Source organism: Salvelinus alpinus, chromosome 13 (assembly GCF_045679555.1).
Source record: "Salvelinus alpinus chromosome 13, SLU_Salpinus.1, whole genome shotgun sequence".
Lineage (NCBI taxonomy): Eukaryota > Metazoa > Chordata > Actinopteri > Salmoniformes > Salmonidae > Salvelinus > Salvelinus alpinus.
In genome coordinates this window covers 26,453,725-26,472,714 of record NC_092098.1, presented here as the reverse complement: position 1 = coordinate 26,472,714, position 18,990 = coordinate 26,453,725, and the positions used below count along the sequence as shown (strand labels likewise).

The window sequence follows — 18,990 nt, the reverse complement described above, 5'->3', positions numbered from 1 at the left end:
TGTGATGTACACACGACATCAGCCAAGTAAACTAAGCATGGTTACTGGTGATGAGATGCTCAGGGTTTAATGTGATGTACACACGACACCAGCCAAGTAAACTAAGTATGGTTACTGGTGATGAGATGCTCAGGGTTTAATGTGATGTACACACGACACCAGCCAAGTAAACTAAGTATGGTTACTGGTGATGAGATGCTCAGGGTTTAATGTGATGTACACACGACACCAGCCAAGTAAACTAAGTATGGTTACTGGTGATGAGATGCTCAGGGTTTAATGTGATGTACACACGACACCAGCCAAGTAAACTAAGCATGGTTACTGGTGATGAGATGCTCAGTGTTTAATGTGATGTACACACGACACCAGCCAAGTAAACTAAGCATGGTTACTGGTGATGAGATGCTCAGGGTTTAATGTGATGTACACACGACACCAGCCAAGTAAACTAAGCATGGTTACTGGTGATGAGATGCTCAGGGTTTAATGTGATGTACACACGACACCAGCCAAGTAAACTAAGCATGGTTACTGGTGATGAGATGCTCAGGGTTTAATGTGATGTACACACGACACCAGCCAAGTAAACTAAGTATGGTTACTGGTGATGAGATGGTCAGGGTTTAATGTGATGTACACACGACACCAGCCAAGTAAACTAAGTATGGTTACTGGTGATGAGATGCTCAGGGTTTAATGTGATGTACACACGACATCAGCCAAGTAAACTAAGTATGGTTACTGGTGATGAGATGCTCAGGGTTTAATGTGATGTACACACGACACCAGCCAAGTAAACTAAGTATGGTTACTGGGGATGAGATGCTCAGGGTTTAATGTGATGTACACACGACACCAGCCAAGTAAACTAAGTATGGTTACTGGTGATGAGATGCTCAGGGTTTAATGTGATGTACACACGACACCAGCCAAGTAAACTAAGTATGGTTACTGGTGATGAGATGCTCAGGGTTTAATGTGATGTACACACGACATCAGCCAAGTAAACTAAGCATGGTTACTGGTGATGAGATGGTCAGGGTTTAATGTGATGTACACACGACACCAGCCAAGTAAACTAAGTATGGTTACTGGTGATGAGATGGTCAGGGTTTAATGTGATGTACACACGACACCAGCCAAGTAAACTAAGCATGGTTACTGGTGATGAGATGCTCAGTGTTTAATGTGATGTACACACGACACCAGCCAAGTAAACTAAGCATGGTTACAGGTGATGAGATACTCAAGGTTTAATGTGATGTACACACGACACCAGCCAAGTAAACTAAGCATGGTTACTGGTGATGAGATGCTCAGGGTTTAATGTGATGTACACACGACACCAGCCAAGTAAACTAAGTATGGTTACTGGTGATGAGATGCTCAGGGTTTAATGTGATGTACACACGACACCAGCCAAGTAAACTAAGTATGGTTACTGGTGATGAGATGCTCAGGGTTTAATGTGATGTACACACGACACCAGCCAAGTAAACTAAGTATGGTTACTGGTGATGAGATGCTCAGGGTTTAATGTGATGTACACACGACACCAGCCAAGTAAACTAAGCATGGTTACTGGTGATGAGATGCTCAGTGTTTAATGTGATGTACACACGACACCAGCCAAGTAAACTAAGCATGGTTACTGGTGATGAGATGCTCAGGGTTTAATGTGATGTACACACGACACCAGCCAAGTAAACTAAGCATGGTTACTGGTGATGAGATGCTCAGGGTTTAATGTGATGTACACACGACACCAGCCAAGTAAACTAAGCATGGTTACTGGTGATGAGATGCTCAGGGTTTAATGTGATGTACACACGACACCAGCCAAGTAAACTAAGTATGGTTACTGGTGATGAGATGGTCAGGGTTTAATGTGATGTACACACGACACCAGCCAAGTAAACTAAGTATGGTTACTGGTGATGAGATGCTCAGGGTTTAATGTGATGTACACACGACATCAGCCAAGTAAACTAAGTATGGTTACTGGTGATGAGATGCTCAGGGTTTAATGTGATGTACACACGACACCAGCCAAGTAAACTAAGTATGGTTACTGGTGATGAGATGCTCAGGGTTTAATGTGATGTACACACGACACCAGCCAAGTAAACTAAGTATGGTTACTGGTGATGAGATGGTCAGGGTTTAATGTGATGTACACACGACACCAGCCAAGTAAACTAAGTATGGTTACTGGTGATGAGATGCTCAGGGTTTAATGTGATGTACACACGACATCAGCCAAGTAAACTAAGCATGGTTACTGGTGATGAGATGCTCAGGGTTTAATGTGATGTACACACGACACCAGCCAAGTAAACTAAGTATGGTTACTGGTGATGAGATGGTCAGGGTTTAATGTGATGTACACACGACATCAGCCAAGTAAACTAAGCATGGTTACTGGTGATGAGATGCTCAGGGTTTAATGTGATGTACACACGACACCAGCCAAGTAAACTAAGCATGGTTACTGGTGATGAGATGCTCAGGGTTTAATGTGATGTACACACGACACCAGCCAAGTAAACTAAGCATGGTTACTGGTGATGAGATGCTCAGGGTTTAATGTGATGTACACACGACATCAGCCAAGTAAACTAAGCATGGTTACTGGTGATGAGATGCTCAGTGTTTAATGTGATGTACACACGACACCAGCCAAGTAAACTAAGTATGGTTACTGGTGATGAGATGCTCAGGGTTTAATGTGATGTACACACGACACCAGCCAAGTAAACTAAGCATGGTTACTGGTGATGAGATGCTCAGGGTTTAATGTGATGTACACACGACACCAGCCAAGTAAACTAAGCATGGTTACTGGTGATGAGATGCTCAGGGTTTAATGTGATGTACACACGACACCAGCCAAGTAAACTAAGCATGGTTACTGGTGATGAGATGCTCAGGGTTTAATGTGATGTACACACGACACCAGCCAAGTAAACTAAGCAGCCCTAGCCGCTGCCCACCACCCTGGTGCATAGGCCTTCCACTCACTGTATAGCGTGTGTGTGCACATTTGTCCGTTCATGTGTGTTTGTCTTTAGTTACGTGTTCATCACAGTGTGTGAGGTTAGGATATCTGAAGGACACACACTACTCTAACTAACAACCCACAACATACAGTAAACTATAACAGAGAGGAGGAGAGTGGAGAAAGGACTGGCTAATAAAGTACTGCTTTATTTCCTGGATTGAAAACTGTACTATCCTGAAATATGTCCAGTCTGAGAAAAACATTCCCTCGAACAACAACACACTTCTGCAGACTGGGCACTTTCTTTGGAAACGTTCCTGGATTTCCTGTCGACAGCCCTTTTGAAAACCTTTGGTCTTTTCTGCCGCACCTTGTAGTTTAGAAATGAACAAGTCTCACAGTTTTAGCCCTCAGTCAGTTCCCCCCTAATTCTCTCACTACACAGCAAAATCTTCAGTGTTCATATCCGGGTGTAAGCAGTTTTGGTTTTGATGTGGTATTACTTTGTCATACTTTGAACTGACTGAATGCCAGTTGGTGTTGGTTCTATATTGTGGAGCTCCGCCCCGTAGGGGAGCTCTGCTCCTAGTGGTTTACCCCGCTGCCTAGGCAGCGAACAGCCTGAGAGAAACTGATGCACACACCTGCAGCCAATAGGAGAACAGGTGTACCTATATAAGGGGATGCTTCCCCACAATCAGCCTCCCATTATCTTCAGTGACAGGACTGGACTGAAGAAGCCTAGAAGAGAAGAGAGAAGATTCAGGACGAACACGTCGTCGATATCCTGGTCTCGACGTCGTCCTTCATGAGCACGCCTTTTCTACCCCCAAAAGATCTTTTAAGAGCTCAGTGTCGCTGCTCCACTATGGCGTCTATGGACCCACACAACTTATGTTTCGTGTGTTTGGATTCGCAGGACGCTAGGGGCGGCCTCAAAGATCCCCCGGAATGCCCAAGCTGCACCCTCCTTTCTTTAAAGGAGAGGAAACAGCGGTGGGCTTTTTTCAGGGTAGATCTCCCTCTGGAAGACGCCATGCCTGTGCTAGCCTCAGGTTCTGAGGCGTCATATGATGACGTCGCCTCCGGAGATGACGAAGATGTTGGGAAGTGTCTGGGTTTTTCTCCGGGAAAAACCCAGTCTACTGACTGAGGCTGACATGCCCCCCCTAGCACCAGAGATGGCAGAGGCTCCATCGGCGAGAGAGGTTTTCATTTTGTCGCCCTGACGGCCTAGGGGCAGCCAGTAGAGACGACGGCCATGACGGGACGAGGGGGAGAGGACAGGAGAGAGGGCAGCACTTCGTGTGACAGCGCCCACTGTTCTTCTCCCACCCCTGCAAAGGGGATGGAGGAGCCAATGTGTCAGTTGTTAATAAAGAATGTGTTCCATCTAACTTTGTCACAAGAGAACCTCTTTTCCATAACAAACTTCAGGTTCAGACCGTTCAGGTTCCTTCTCTCTCTATCTCTCTCTCTTCCTCTCACCACTCTGTGGGTAGCACAGCCCACCATGAGTGCGTAGCTGAGCACACACATGAGAATGTTGTGGAATTGACATGAGGGCAGCAAATCGGACACTCTTGATGAGCCGCCATGCTATACCTCATAAAAACCATATACCACACACTCCCAGGAGTAATGTGGTTAAGGTCTTAAAGAGCAGCTTGCGTACACAGCCCCATGTTGGGCCGATGACGCAATCGCTGTTGGGGGACGGCACACTAACTCAGGCAGGCGTCTCAGTTAGTGCAGCTCAGACCCGTGCTGCGTTCACGGAGGGCTGTTTACGGAGGGCCGCCACATCAGTGTCGAGGGACCGCGGCGCCTTGGGCCGTAGAGGAATACAGGTCCTTCCTACTGTCTGTACCACAGCTTTGCGCTCTCCCGCTCTCAGAGCATTACTCTGAGTGGCAGCGAAGCTGCACCCTCTCCCCCTGGCTAAGCCGTACGCTGGAGAAGGGTTATGCAATCCAATTCCACCGAACTCCTCCCGTTTTCGGGCGTGGTGGAGACAGTGATGAAAACGCCAGAGAAAGTAGCCGCTCTTGTGAAAGAGATTACGGAACTTTTGGTGAAGGAGGCGGTCATAGTAGTTCCCCAAGAGCAAAGGAACAGCAGGCTATATTCGCCCTGCTTCCTAGTGCCAAAAAAGCAGGGGGAATGAGGCTAATATTGGATTTACGCACTCTCAATGAAAGTGTAGCCAAACGGCCCTTTCGAATGCTTACGACAAAACGTCTTCTGGAATGTATCCACAACAAAGACTTGGCACCTCGCACCTTTTCCAAATGCGTGGAGGCGGCATTGCAACTTTTGCATTGTCAAGGGATAAGGCTACTAGCCTACCTAGATGACCTACTGGTTCTCGCCCCGTCAGCAGAGCTGGCACAGTGATTCATCTCACAAGTCTGGGGTTCGCTGTGAATTGGGAAAAGAGTGCGCCCTGGCGCAGTCATCGGATTGTCTACCTGGGATTACAGCTAGACACTGTGACTATGAAGGCTCGAATTTCAGATCCTCAACTGGCTGCCTTGTTGCTAGCCCTACGAAGGTTTTATCCGAATCACACGGTGACGGCGCATTCCGTCATAACACTCTTGGGTCTGCCCACTCCGTGGTTCAGCTGGGACTTCTGCACATGCACAGAACACAGCGATGGTTTGCCCAACTATGACTGGACCCAGTGAGGCACCGTCGGCGGTTGTTGGTAGTTCACTCAGAGCGGACCTGAACTATTGGAGAGACCCGTGCGTCCTGACGCAAGGGGTCCCAATTGGCAGAGTGTCCTCCAACATTCCAGTGTTTACAGACGCTATTCTGACATGTCAGGCTCGGGCGGTTGGAGGTGTGTGGCCTTCCTCGGGACGCCACGTCAACCTCCTGGAGTTGGAGACAGTTCTACTGGTTCTGTTAATGTTTACCCTACGGGGTCTAATGTTTACCCTACGGGGTCACGACGTGCTGGTCTGGTCGGAAAACCGAACCACAGTAGCCTACATAAATCGCCAAGGATGAGTCAGGTCTCCTGCACTCCACCTGCTGGCGGAGGAATTGTGGCTGTGGGCTCATGAGCACCTTCGTTCATTGACAGCAGCACACATTCCAGGCTATCAGAACGTTGGAGCATACCTCATGTCTCGAGGGGGTCCCCGAGACGATGAGTGGCAGCTGCACCCCGACATTGTTCTCCAAATATGGGAACGGTTCGGGAGAGGCGAGGTGGACCTATTCGTGTCATGTGTGAATGCGCAGTGTCCCCTATGCTTCTCCCTACGAGCCCAGGACGTACTGCCACTAGGGATATACGCTTTTGTGCACCAACCGTGGCCAGATGTTCTCCTGTACGCATTTCCACCGCTGTCCTGCATTCTCCCACTGCTAATCATATCGATAGCCCCCGATCGCCCAGGGGCTCCGTGGTACGTGGAGATGACTCAAATGTTGATTGCGCCATCATGGCCAATTCCACATCGCATCGCGAGAGGATGCGAGAGGATGCGATGTCTCAGGCGAGGGAATAATAGAGCAATCGCCTCTAATCGGCCAACCACTGAGGGTCTGGCCCCTGAGAGAGACAGGTTAGAGCGCCGTGAGTTATCTGATTCAGTAATCAGAACCATGCAGAGCTCGCGTGCCAGTTCCACATCCAGGAGGTTCCAGCAGATGGAACGTGTTTTCACAATGGTGTGCCACAGAGAATGTGTGTACTGTCAGGTCGAGAGCGTGCTCTCATTCCTACAGTTCATGTTTGACAAGCAGAGCTCACCCGCCACCATTAAGGTGTTCGCAGCAGCAATTTCAGCTTGTCATGAGGGGTTGGAAGAGACACCGTCTTCAGCCACCCTCTAGTGAAACGGTTTCTATTGGGAATGCGGCGGCTTACGCCAGCGGCTAGAGTGCGATTTAACTTTGGTACTCGAGGCGCTCTGTGAGATGCCATTCGAGCCATTGAATCAAATCCCCCTCAAGATGTTGTCTCTGAAGGCGGCACTGTTGCTTGCCTTGACTATAGCCAAGCGTGTCAGGGATTTGTGTGCTCTTTCAACGAGACCCGACTGCCTTGCCTTCAATGGCGACTTGAGCAGAGCGGTGTTACATCCTAACCTGGCATTTATGCCGAAGTTTGAGAGCTTTTATAGATTGAGCTGTGGGACCGTTGAGCTGTGGGCCTCCCCATGCGGAGCGGAGAGAGAAGAGGCTTCCTCGCCTGTGCCCGGTGCGCGTCTTGGCGTGCTACGTGCAGAGCACGGCGATTATTAGGTCATCGCCTCAGCTGTTTGTGTGTCACGGTGCTAGTACACTTGGTTGACCACTTTCAAAACAGCTGCTGTCTCATTGGCTTTGCGAAGGCATTGAGACGGCTTATGAGGCAGCATGGCGGCCACTGGCTCTACAGCAGTGATTTTAAAAGGCCTGCCGCCCACCTCTTTGAACACTTCATACCTCTCCAGCCTCGACATGGGCTGTGTCCACCCAGACTGCAGGTCAGATCGATGCTGATTTGGATTAAGAAGACTCAGATCTCTGACAGCGCTTGACAAAGAGCCCAGGCAGTGCTGATGTGGGATCTTAACTTGAGCCACTTTGCTACAACAGCAACATAATCTTGCAGCAACAGGAAATATTAATTATTATGTGGATTATAGTTAATGGACATTTTTGTAGGGTTTCATCAATTTTTCGTGAGGGAAAATCAAGTATGACATTTCAAAGTGGAAATTACAAACTTCAGAAGCCTTTTTAAACCTCAAATACACTACAAGTTAAAACATGTCTCCATTGCAGGAACGTTCTCTTGTAACAGGGCGATCAATTTAAGATCCCACATCTGTACGCAGCCAGTCTAGGCCAGGCAGCATCTGCATGTGTAATATATACTGTATAGCTCTCACTGTTAGTGTCTAGTCGGCGTATCACTATACAATACATTGTAACAATGCAGAAGCTTTGGTTTCTTTGTTCAGTTTCCAGGTTGTGTCTCGTCTTGATAAACAGGTTTTTTTGGAGAGCGCACAAAGCCCCAGAACAACTGAGATCAGAAGAGTGTGTGTATGTTTGTTTCCCCAGGCCCTACTGTGTGTGTGTGTGTGTGTGTGTGTGTGTGTGTGTGTGTGTGTGTGTGTGTGTGTGTGTGTGTGTGTGTGTGTGTGTGTGTGTGTGTGTGTGTGTGTGTGTGTGTGTGTGTGTGTGTGTGTGTGTGTGTGTGTGTGTGCGTGATATCAAAAGGACTGATAACACTAGAGTGGCAACAATGGCTTCATTATGCTATGCATATTATCACTATTTTATAAAGGTGTGTTTTCTGTTTTGTTTACCGAGTGTGATGGTGGTGTCGTGTCTGGACTATCATTAAATGTGAAGACTGTTATTTTATCAAATCAATTCTCTTTCTGTAATTATTATTACGTGATTAAACTAAATATTAATTAACTCGGAAGTCAGGGCACCATGGAAAAATGTTTATAGAGTCTCTATTTCTCGAATCGACTCTTCAGATATTTTTATATCTAATCAAAACAGTCTCTTATTAATGAATTATTATTTGTTACATCATCAGTGCTCATTATTGAATGTCGCAAACCCTTGGATATATGCACACACCCTAGTTTCCATAATGAATCAGCAATATATGTCACGCCCTGACCGTAGAGAGCTTTTTATGTCTCTATTTTGGTTTGGTCAGGGTGTGATTTGGGTGGGCATTCTATGTTAATTTTCTATGATTTGTATTTCTTTGTGTTTGGCCGGGTGTGGTTCTCAATCAGAGGCAGCTGTCTATCGTTGTCTCTGATTGAAAATCATACTTAGGCAGCTTTTTCCCACCTGTGTTTTGTGGGTAGTTGTTTTCTGTTTAGTGTTTTGCACCTGACAGGACTGTTTCGGTTTCGGTTATTCACTTAGTTATTTTTGTTTAGTGTTCAGTTTAAAATAAAAAGCATGAACACTTACCACGCTGCGCTTTGGTCCGATTATTCCTCATCCGACGACGACACCCATTACAATATACAAATTGGCTTAATTATTTATTTACTAACTAACTAAATAATCACAGAAATACATAACAAACAAACAGTATATATTGGTAACTAACAATGATAGAAAAGCCCATAGTGGTCTAAGCCGATATCTCGGCTTGGTAGACAAAGGAAAGAGGTTGGGACTGAGAAAGAGCGGGAAAGAGGAAATGGATTCACTACACACAGTCTATAATTATATTAATTGAACTGCTAATCCTTTGCACATGAACGGCCACTCATTTATATATTTACGCCCGTATGTCGTTGTTGTCGTATCTGTTGGATTCCTCGATCGTCCTGTAGAGTTCATCAGAGTCTCTGGTTAACTTTCCCAGAAGTCACGTCTTTCGTGGTTGTAGGAGGTTAGAATGGCTACTGCAGAGTACTATTCGGAAATGTTCTCATAGAATAGATGCTTCGGCGGTTGTCTGTATTCTCGTTCAAGACTAACGTAATTTCTAGCTGCAGACTAGTAATTATACGTCTAAGATTTACTCTTATTCTGTAGTGATCGATAGTCTCAGAGTTGAACCATTTCCAGCCGTGTAGCCAAACCTACAGCTGTATGGTCTCCGTGGCCTATGGAATTGTAGCCATTCCAACGTGGGGACGACGTCCCGGCGTTCTCTGACTTAACCATTCTGGACTTCCGGCTTACCGTGGATCTCTTTGGCATGAAATATACATTTCGTCACGGGTGGGTTTTATACTCTGGAATAAAAAAGGGCGGTTCCATGACGCCGACGTAATGTCGAAATCAAATCAAATTTTATTTGTCACATAAACATGGTTAGCAGATGTTAATGCGAGTGTAGCGAAATGCTTGTGCTTCTAGTTCCGACAATGCAGTAATAACCAACGAGTAATCTAACCTAACAATTCCACAACTACTACCTTATACACACAAGTGTAAAGGGATAAAGAATATGTACATAAAGATATATGAATGAGTGATGGAACAGAACGGCATAGGCAGGATGCAGTAGATGGTATAGAGTACAGTATATACATATACATATGAGATGAGTAATGTAGGGTATGTAAACATAAAGTGGCATAGTTTAAAGTGGCTAGTGATACATGTATTACGTAAAGATGGCAAGATGCAGTAGATGATATAGAGTACAGTATATACATATACATATGAGATGAGTAATGTAGGGTATGTAAACATTATATTAATCACATACGTTTCACAATATTTAGATATAAACCTGACAGCTGGGAAATGTACACTTTAGGGATTGGTTGGAGAAAATAGTACATTAGGTCTACTTACCACTACTGTATGTTTGACCAACTGTAAAACATTTCTACCGGTAGCTTGCAAAGTAAACATTATCAGCTAACAGTACATCTGCTAATATGCCTGTCTGCTGCTTGACAGGCAGAGTCCATAAAGGATGGACAATTAACATAAACCACTCATACTTGTCAGGTATAGTTCACTTTTATATCACTCAAATATCCAAATAATGGTAGCTAATATTGAGAGATATCGTGAGGCTATCTGAAATGACATGATCAACTGATGTTTACTGATCATGATACACTTTCAGTTACTTGCTGTACAACTCTGATTACAGGGCTACATGTGGAATAATCTGAAATTAGTACTTCTGAATATGTTCTTCAAGAGTTGATGATATTACAACCAAATAGTTATCATTTATTTAACAATTCCTTGAAAACGGCACCCAGTTGTCAATGGTTTTAGTGGAGCTGGGGGTCTCCTTGCCCCCCAGCAGTAGAGTCGAATGCTCTGCACCTTATTGTAATGTTTTATTGATAACATTCCTGTAAGACACAATAGCTTTCAAGACAGTGGTAGCCTAGTGTGTCAGTGCGTCTGCATGCATGTGTGTGCGTGTGTGAGGATTTAGCTCCCCTCACAGCTAAAGCCTACAGTCCTCCAGAGTGTGAGCTCACACACACACACACACACACACACACACACACACACACACACACACACACACACACACACACACACACACACACACACACACACACACACACACACACACACACACACACACACACACACACACACACACACACAGCAGATCCAGAAAAAGCATTTTAGAGGTAAAAACATCCCTGCTCTTTCCTTTCCTAGCTATGAATTCCCATGGGTGAAGTCCAGGATTAGACTGTGAACTCGCTCAACCTTCACTGGCTCAAAGCAGCACAACGCGTCCATTTGGTGCTGCTGGAGTTCAGGGTCCTGGTATATATAGTGTAGCACGTGGTAAGCATTCTCCATGAATGTTTTAACATAACAGGGAGGGGCCATATTTTATTTGTGAGGGTGGTGAGAGTTTTCTTTTCCCTCCATCCATATTTTATTGGACTGTTTTTGTTAGTGGGCTAGGTCCACTGGAGGACGGCTCTGTGACGTGTGTGCATGTGCTGGAACCGTATGATATTCACAGTAAGGCAGTGGAGAGCTGGGAATACTGACGATGCCACTCGCCCTTAAACATGCACTCACACATTCTCGGGAATATTTTTTCACAACTGTAATAGAGGCGACTGATCTTTGCCTGTCGTGCTCCAGCTTCAAACCTCCTCGTTATTCTAATCAGTCATTTGAATTCAGTTCCATGGGAAAGACAATCTCATGTCTCATAAAAAGAGGTCTATAAGACAGAGTATTGTGACAGAACAGTGACTCTGTGTGATTCTCATTGTGTGGTTCTTCTGTTCAACACTGAAAACACGTCACACTCTGTTGGAGCCTCAGGCAGTCACTGCACATGCTCCGTCTTAATCTCAACTGGTTTAGGGTGTACAGGCATGATGTAATTACATTTGCCTCGGTTAGCATATTTACCACAAAGCTTATACCAAACAACAATACAATGTCATATAATTGAATGAAAATCTTCAAGCTTTCAGTTAATTTCTCTTGTTTGTTCTTTACTCAGACAAGCACCCAACCAAAAATTGTCATAACAGAATCCAAGAGCATTTTGATTAACCAGTTGGAGCATCATTCTCAACTGTATTACAAATTGCCATCAAGCTAACTTCCACCCAACTACAGCTATTAGATAAATATGTTGAGGTGTTTCTCCTCTTTGAAGACTCCGAGTCCCACCCTAGCCCCAGTGATACAGTATAGCAGTGTGTCCTGCAGTGCTTGTTATCCAAACGGATCAGATGAAATCCCTCAGTGAGTTACTGTACTGTCTTTAACAACTCTCTCTCTCGCTCTTTTCACTGAGGGAATCAGCGGAGGCTCGCACGCACTCTCACACACTGTGTTCTTGTCTTCCAGTGTGATAGTGCTGAAGAGGCAGCAGCCTGCTGTGTCAACCCTCCCCTGGGCAGAGCTGCTATGCAGATGTCCTCTCTCCTCTCAAACATGAAATGAAACTATCACTACTACTCTTACTAAACTCTGCATTACAGCAACACGGCTATGGAGTGTGTGCGTGAGTGTTTGAGCGTGTGTGTGTGGGAGTGTGTGCACCCATGCATGCGATGCCCCTGTGGTTTAAAGCTGAGCTGCACCTGTGCTTGATGATGCTATCATTACCGACGTCTTCGTCAGTGCTAATGTGTATAATGTACATGTGCCAGCTGTCAGTCATCATCACAGTGGCGCTTCAGTTAGAATGTTTTACAGAAGGGATGGAATGCGCTGTTCACCACCATAAGGAGGACTAGGAGCAGAAATAACTATAGCACCCGTAATATATGTCGAGGACCTTTCTGTTGAGAATCTGTCAATTTGACCTAATTTTCTGTATCTCTTTGGAGCATACCATACTGTTTTCAGCATGTCTTTGGAGTACTACTGTTTATTAGGTGGAAGCCTAGGGGTGGTGACAGAGATCTGAATGCTGTTCTCCTTCTTTTTGAACCCTCTCTTTCCCACATCCTCTCATAAGGAGAACACAGCATTCACTACATCCTTACTAGAGGAGAGAGGGAGAGAAGCTTCTGTTCAGGCGATGACAGATATTTATCTCCCTTTCATCATTAATCTGCTTGCCAGAAGCCTTAACAACATAGCTGCAATTTTAGAGACTAACAACTTTCTTTACTCTGAAACTCTGAAACCAAGAAGTCCGCAAGCAAGATGCTTAGTTAAGCAGTCTAACTTTTTACATTATATTGATATATAGTAATAACTTCAGAGTGCATATCAAACCAGTTAGTGCACGGTCCAAATTTCATTCCCACAAGCAAAGCTTCTTTTTTGTTGTTGTTGCTGTAGCTAGTATTGGGGCTTGGAGTTTTCTGGACCACGTGCCATGACCAGGAAAAACTCAGGGAGCCAAGTTATAGGTTATAATAACTGACCCAGCTATAGGTTATAATAACGGACTGAAGTTGTAGGTTATAATAACTGACCCAGCTATAGGTTATAATAACGGACTGAAGTTATAGGTTATAATAACTGACTGAAGTTATAGGTTATAATAACTGACCCAAGTTATAGGTTATAATAACGGACTGAAGTTGTAGGTTATAATAACTGACGCAAGTTATAGGTTATAATAACTGACCCAGTTATAGGTTATAATAACTGACCCAGCTATAGGTTATAATAACGGACTGAAGTTATAGGTTATAATAACTGACCCAGTTATAGGTTATAATAACTGACCCAGTTATAGGTTATAATAACTGACCCAAGTTATAGGTTATAATAACTGACCCAAGTTATAGGTTATAATAACTGACCCAAGTTATAGGTTATAATAACTGACTGAAGTTATAGGTTATAATACCTGACTGAAGTTATAGGTTATAATAACTGACCCAAGTTATAGGTTATAATAACTGACTGGAGTTATAGGTTATAATAACTGACCCAAGTTATAGGTTATAATAACGGACTGAAGTTATAGGTTATAATAACTGACCCAAGTTATAGGTTATAATAACTGACCCAAGTTATAGGTTATAATAACAGACCCAAGTTGTAGGTTATAATAACTGACCCAAGTTATAGGTTATAATAACATACCCAAGTTATAGGTTATAATAACGGACTGAAGATATAGGTTATAATAACTGACCCAAGTTATAGGTTATTATAACAGACCCAAGTTATAGGTTATAATAATTGACCCAAGTTATAGGTTATAATAACTGACCCAAGTTATAGGTTATAATAACTGACCCAAGTTATAGGTTATTATAACAGACCCAAGTTATAGGTTATAATAATTGACCCAAGTTATAGGTTATAATAACTGACCCAAGTTATAGGTTATAATAACAGACCCAAGTTGTAGGTTATAATAACTGACCCAAGTTATAGTTTATAATAACTGACCCAAGTTATAGTTTATAATAACTGACCCAAGTTATAGGTTATAATAACTGACTGAAGTTATAGGTTATAATAACTGACTGAAGTTATAGGTTATAATAACTGACCCAAGTTATAGGTTATAATAACTGACCCAAGTTATAGGTTATAATAACAGACCCAAGTTATAGTTTATAATAACTGACCCAAGTTATAGGTTATAATAACTGACTGAAGTTATAGGTTATAATAACTGACTGAAGTTATAGGTTATAATAACTGACTGAAGTTATAGGTTATAATAACTGACTGAAGTTATAGGTTATAATAACTGACCCAAGTTATAGGTTATAATAACAGACCCAAGTTATAGGTTATAATAACGGACTGAAGTTATAGGTTATAATAACTGACCCAAGTTATAGGTTATTATAACAGACCCAAGTTATAGGTTATAATAACTGACCCAAGTTATAGGTTATTATAACAGACCCAAGTTATAGGTTATAATAATTGACCCAAGTTATAGGTTATAATAACTGACCCAAGTTATAGGTTATAATAACAGACCCAAGTTGTAGGTTATAATAACTGACCCAAGTTATAGTTTATAATAACTGACCCAAGTTATAGTTTATAATAACTGACCCAAGTTATAGGTTATAATAACTGACTGAAGTTATAGGTTATAATAACTGACTGAAGTTATAGGTTATAATAACTGACCCAAGTTATAGGTTATAATAACTGACCCAAGTTATAGGTTATAATAACAGACCCAAGTTATAGTTTATAATAACTGACCCAAGTTATAGGTTATAATAACTGACCCAAGTTATAGGTTATAATAACTGACTGAAGTTATAGGTTATAATAACTGACTGAAGTTATAGGTTATAATAACTGACTGAAGTTATAGGTTATAATAACTGACCCAAGTTATAGGTTATAATAACAGACCCAAGTTATAGGTTATAATAACGGACTGAAGTTATAGGTTATAATAACTGACCCAAGTTATAGGTTATTATAACAGACCCAAGTTATAGGTTATAATAACTGACCCAAGTTATAGGTTATAATAACTGACCCAAGTTATAGGTTATAATAACAGACCCAAGTTGTAGGTTATAATAACTGACTGAAGTTATAGGTTATAATAACTGACCCAAGTTATAGGTTATAATAACAGACCCAAGTTGTAGGTTATAATAACTGACCCAAGTTGTAGGTTATAATAACGGACTGAAGTTATAGGTTATAATAACGGACTGAAGTTATAGGTTATAATAACTGACCCAAGTTATAGGTTATAATAACTGACCCAAGTTATAGGTTATAATAACTGACCCAAGTTATAGGTTATAATAACAGACCCAAGTTATAGGTTATTATAACAGACCCAAGTTATAGGTTATAATAACTGACCCAAGTTATAGGTTATAATAACTGACCCAAGTTATAGGTTATAATAACAGACCCAAGTTGTAGGTTATAATAACTGACTGAAGTTATAGGTTATAATAACTGACCCAAGTTATAGGTTATAATAACAGACCCAAGTTATAGGTTATAATAACGGACTGAAGTTATAGGTTATAATAACTGACCCAAGTTATAGGTTATTATAACAGACCCAAGTTATAGGTTATAATAACTGACCCAAGTTATAGGTTATAATAACTGACCCAAGTTATAGGTTATAATAACAGACCCAAGTTGTAGGTTATAATAACTGACTGAAGTTATAGGTTATAATAACTGACCCAAGTTATAGGTTATAATAACAGACCCAAGTTGTAGGTTATAATAACTGACCCAAGTTGTAGGTTATAATAACGGACTGAAGTTATAGGTTATAATAACGGACTGAAGTTATAGGTTATAATAACTGACCCAAGTTATAGGTTATAATAACTGACCCAAGTTATAGGTTATAATAACAGACCCAAGTTGTAGGTTATAATAACTGACCCAAGTTATAGGTTATAATAACAGACCCAAGTTATAGGTTATAATAACGGACTGAAGTTATAGGTTATAATAACTGACCCAAGTTATAGGTTATTATAACAGACCCAAGTTATAGGTTATAATAACTGACCCAAGTTATAGGTTATAATAACTGACCCAAGTTATAGGTTATAATAACTGACCCAAGTTGTAGGTTATAATAACTGACTGAAGTTATAGGTTATAATAACTGACCCAAGTTATAGGTTATAATAACAGACCCAAGTTGTAGGTTATAATAACTGACCCAAGTTATAAGTTATAATAACAGACCCAAGTTATAGGTTATAATAACTGACCCAAGTTATAGGTTATAATAACAGACCCAAGTTATAGGTTATAATAACTGACCCAAGTTATAGGTTATAATAACTGACCCAAGTTATAGGTTATAATAACAGACCCAAATTATAGGTTATAATAACTGACTGAAGTTATAGGTTATAATAACAGACCCAAGTTGTAGGTTATAATAACTGACCCAAGTTATAGTTTATAATAACTGACCCAAGTTATAGTTTATAATCACTGACCCAAGTTATAGGTTATAATAACTGACTGAAGTTATAGGTTATAATAACTGACTGAAGTTATAGGTTATAATAACAGACCCAAGTTGTAGGTTATAATAACTGACCCAAGTTGTAGGTTATAATAACTGACCCAAGTTATAGTTTATAATAACTGACCCAAGTTATAGTTTATAATAACTGACCCAAGTTATAGGTTATAATAACTGACCCAAGTTATAGGTTATAATAACTGACTGAAGTTATAGGTTATAATAACTGACTGAAGTTATAGGTTATAATAACTGACTGAAGTTATAGGTTATAATAACTGACCCAAGTTATAGGTTATAATAACTGACCCAAGTTATAGGTTATAATAACTGACCCAAGTTATAGGTTATAATAACTGACCCAAGTTATAGGTTATAATAACAGACCCAAGTTATAGGTTATAATAACAGACCCAAGTTATAGGTTATAATAACTGACCCAAGTTATAGGTTATAATAACAGACCCAAGTTATAGGTTATAATAACTGACCCAAGTTATAGGTTATAATAACTGACCCAAGTTATAGGTTATAATAACTGACCCAAGTTATAGGTTATAATAACTGACCCAAATTATAGGTTATAATAACTGACTGAAGTTATAGGTTATAATAACAGACCCAAGTTGTAGGTTATAATAACTGACCCAAGTTATAGGTTATAATAACTGACTGAAGTTATAGGTTATAATAACTGACCCAAGTTATAGGTTATAATAACAGACCCAAGTTGTAGGTTATAATAACTGACCGAAGTTATAGGTTATAATAACTGACCCAAGTTATAGGTTATAATAACTGACCCAAGTTATAGGTTATAATAACTGACCCAAGTTATAGGTTATAATAACTGACCCAAGTTATAGGTTATAATAACTGACCCAAGTTATAGGTTATAATAACTGACCCAAGTTATAGGTTATAATAACTGACCCAAGTTATAGGTTATAATAACTGACCCAAGTTATAGGTTATAATAGCGGACTGAAGTTATAGGTTATAATAACGGACTGAAGTTATAGGTTATAATAACTGACCAAAGTTATAGGTTATAATAACTGACCCAAGTTATAGGTTATAATAACAGACCCAAGTTGTAGGTTATAATAACTGACCCAAGTTATAGGTTATAATAACAGACCCAAGTTATAGGTTATAATAACAGACCCAAGTTATAGGTTATAATAACGGACTGAAGTTATAGGTTATAGTAACTGACCCAAGTTATAGGTTATTATAACAGACCCAAGTTATAGGTTATTATAACAGACCCAAGTTATATGTTATAATAACTGACCCAAGTTATAGGTTATAATAACTGACCCAAGTTATAGGTTATAATAACAGACCCAAGTTGTAGGTTATAATAACTGACTGAAGTTATAGGTTATAATAACTGACCCAAGTTATAGGTTATAATAACAGACCCAAGTTGTAGGTTATAATAACTGACCCAAGTTATAGGTTATAATAACAGACCCAAGTTATAGGTTATAATAACTGACCCAAGTTATAGGTTATAATAACTGACCCAAGTTATAGGTTATAATAACTGACCCAAGTTATAGGTTATAATAACTGACCCAAGTTATAGGTTATAATAACAGACCCAAGTTGTAGGTTATAATAACTGACCGAAGTTATAGGTTATAATAACTGACCCAAGTTATAGGTTATAATAACTGACCCAAGTTATAGGTTATAATAACTGACCCAAGTTATAGGTTATAATAACTGACCCAAGTTATAGGTTATAATAACTGACCCAAGTTATAGGTTATAATAACTGACCCAAGTTATAGGTTATAATAACTGACTGGAGTTATAGGTTATAATAACTGACCCAAGTTATAGGTTATAATAGCGGACTGAAGTTATAGGTTATAATAACGGACTGAAGTTATAGGTTATAATAACTGACCAAAGTTATAGGTTATAATAACTGACCCAAGTTATAGGTTATAATAACAGACCCAAGTTGTAGGTTATAATAACTGACCCAAGTTATAGGTTATAATAACAGACCCAAGTTATAGGTTATAATAACAGACCCAAGTTATAGGTTATAATAACGGACTGAAGTTATAGGTTATAGTAACTGACCCAAGTTATAGGTTAT

At 40.9% G+C, this 18,990-nt stretch overlaps 1 protein-coding gene across 1 annotated transcript in view; it reads left to right on the top strand.

Annotated features, from left to right (window-relative positions):
- The window catches only part of LOC139537455 (LHFPL tetraspan subfamily member 7 protein-like), a 316,078-nt gene that overhangs the window by 33,478 nt on the left and 263,610 nt on the right, over positions 1 to 18,990 (top strand). The gene's annotated exons all lie outside the window — the stretch shown is intronic.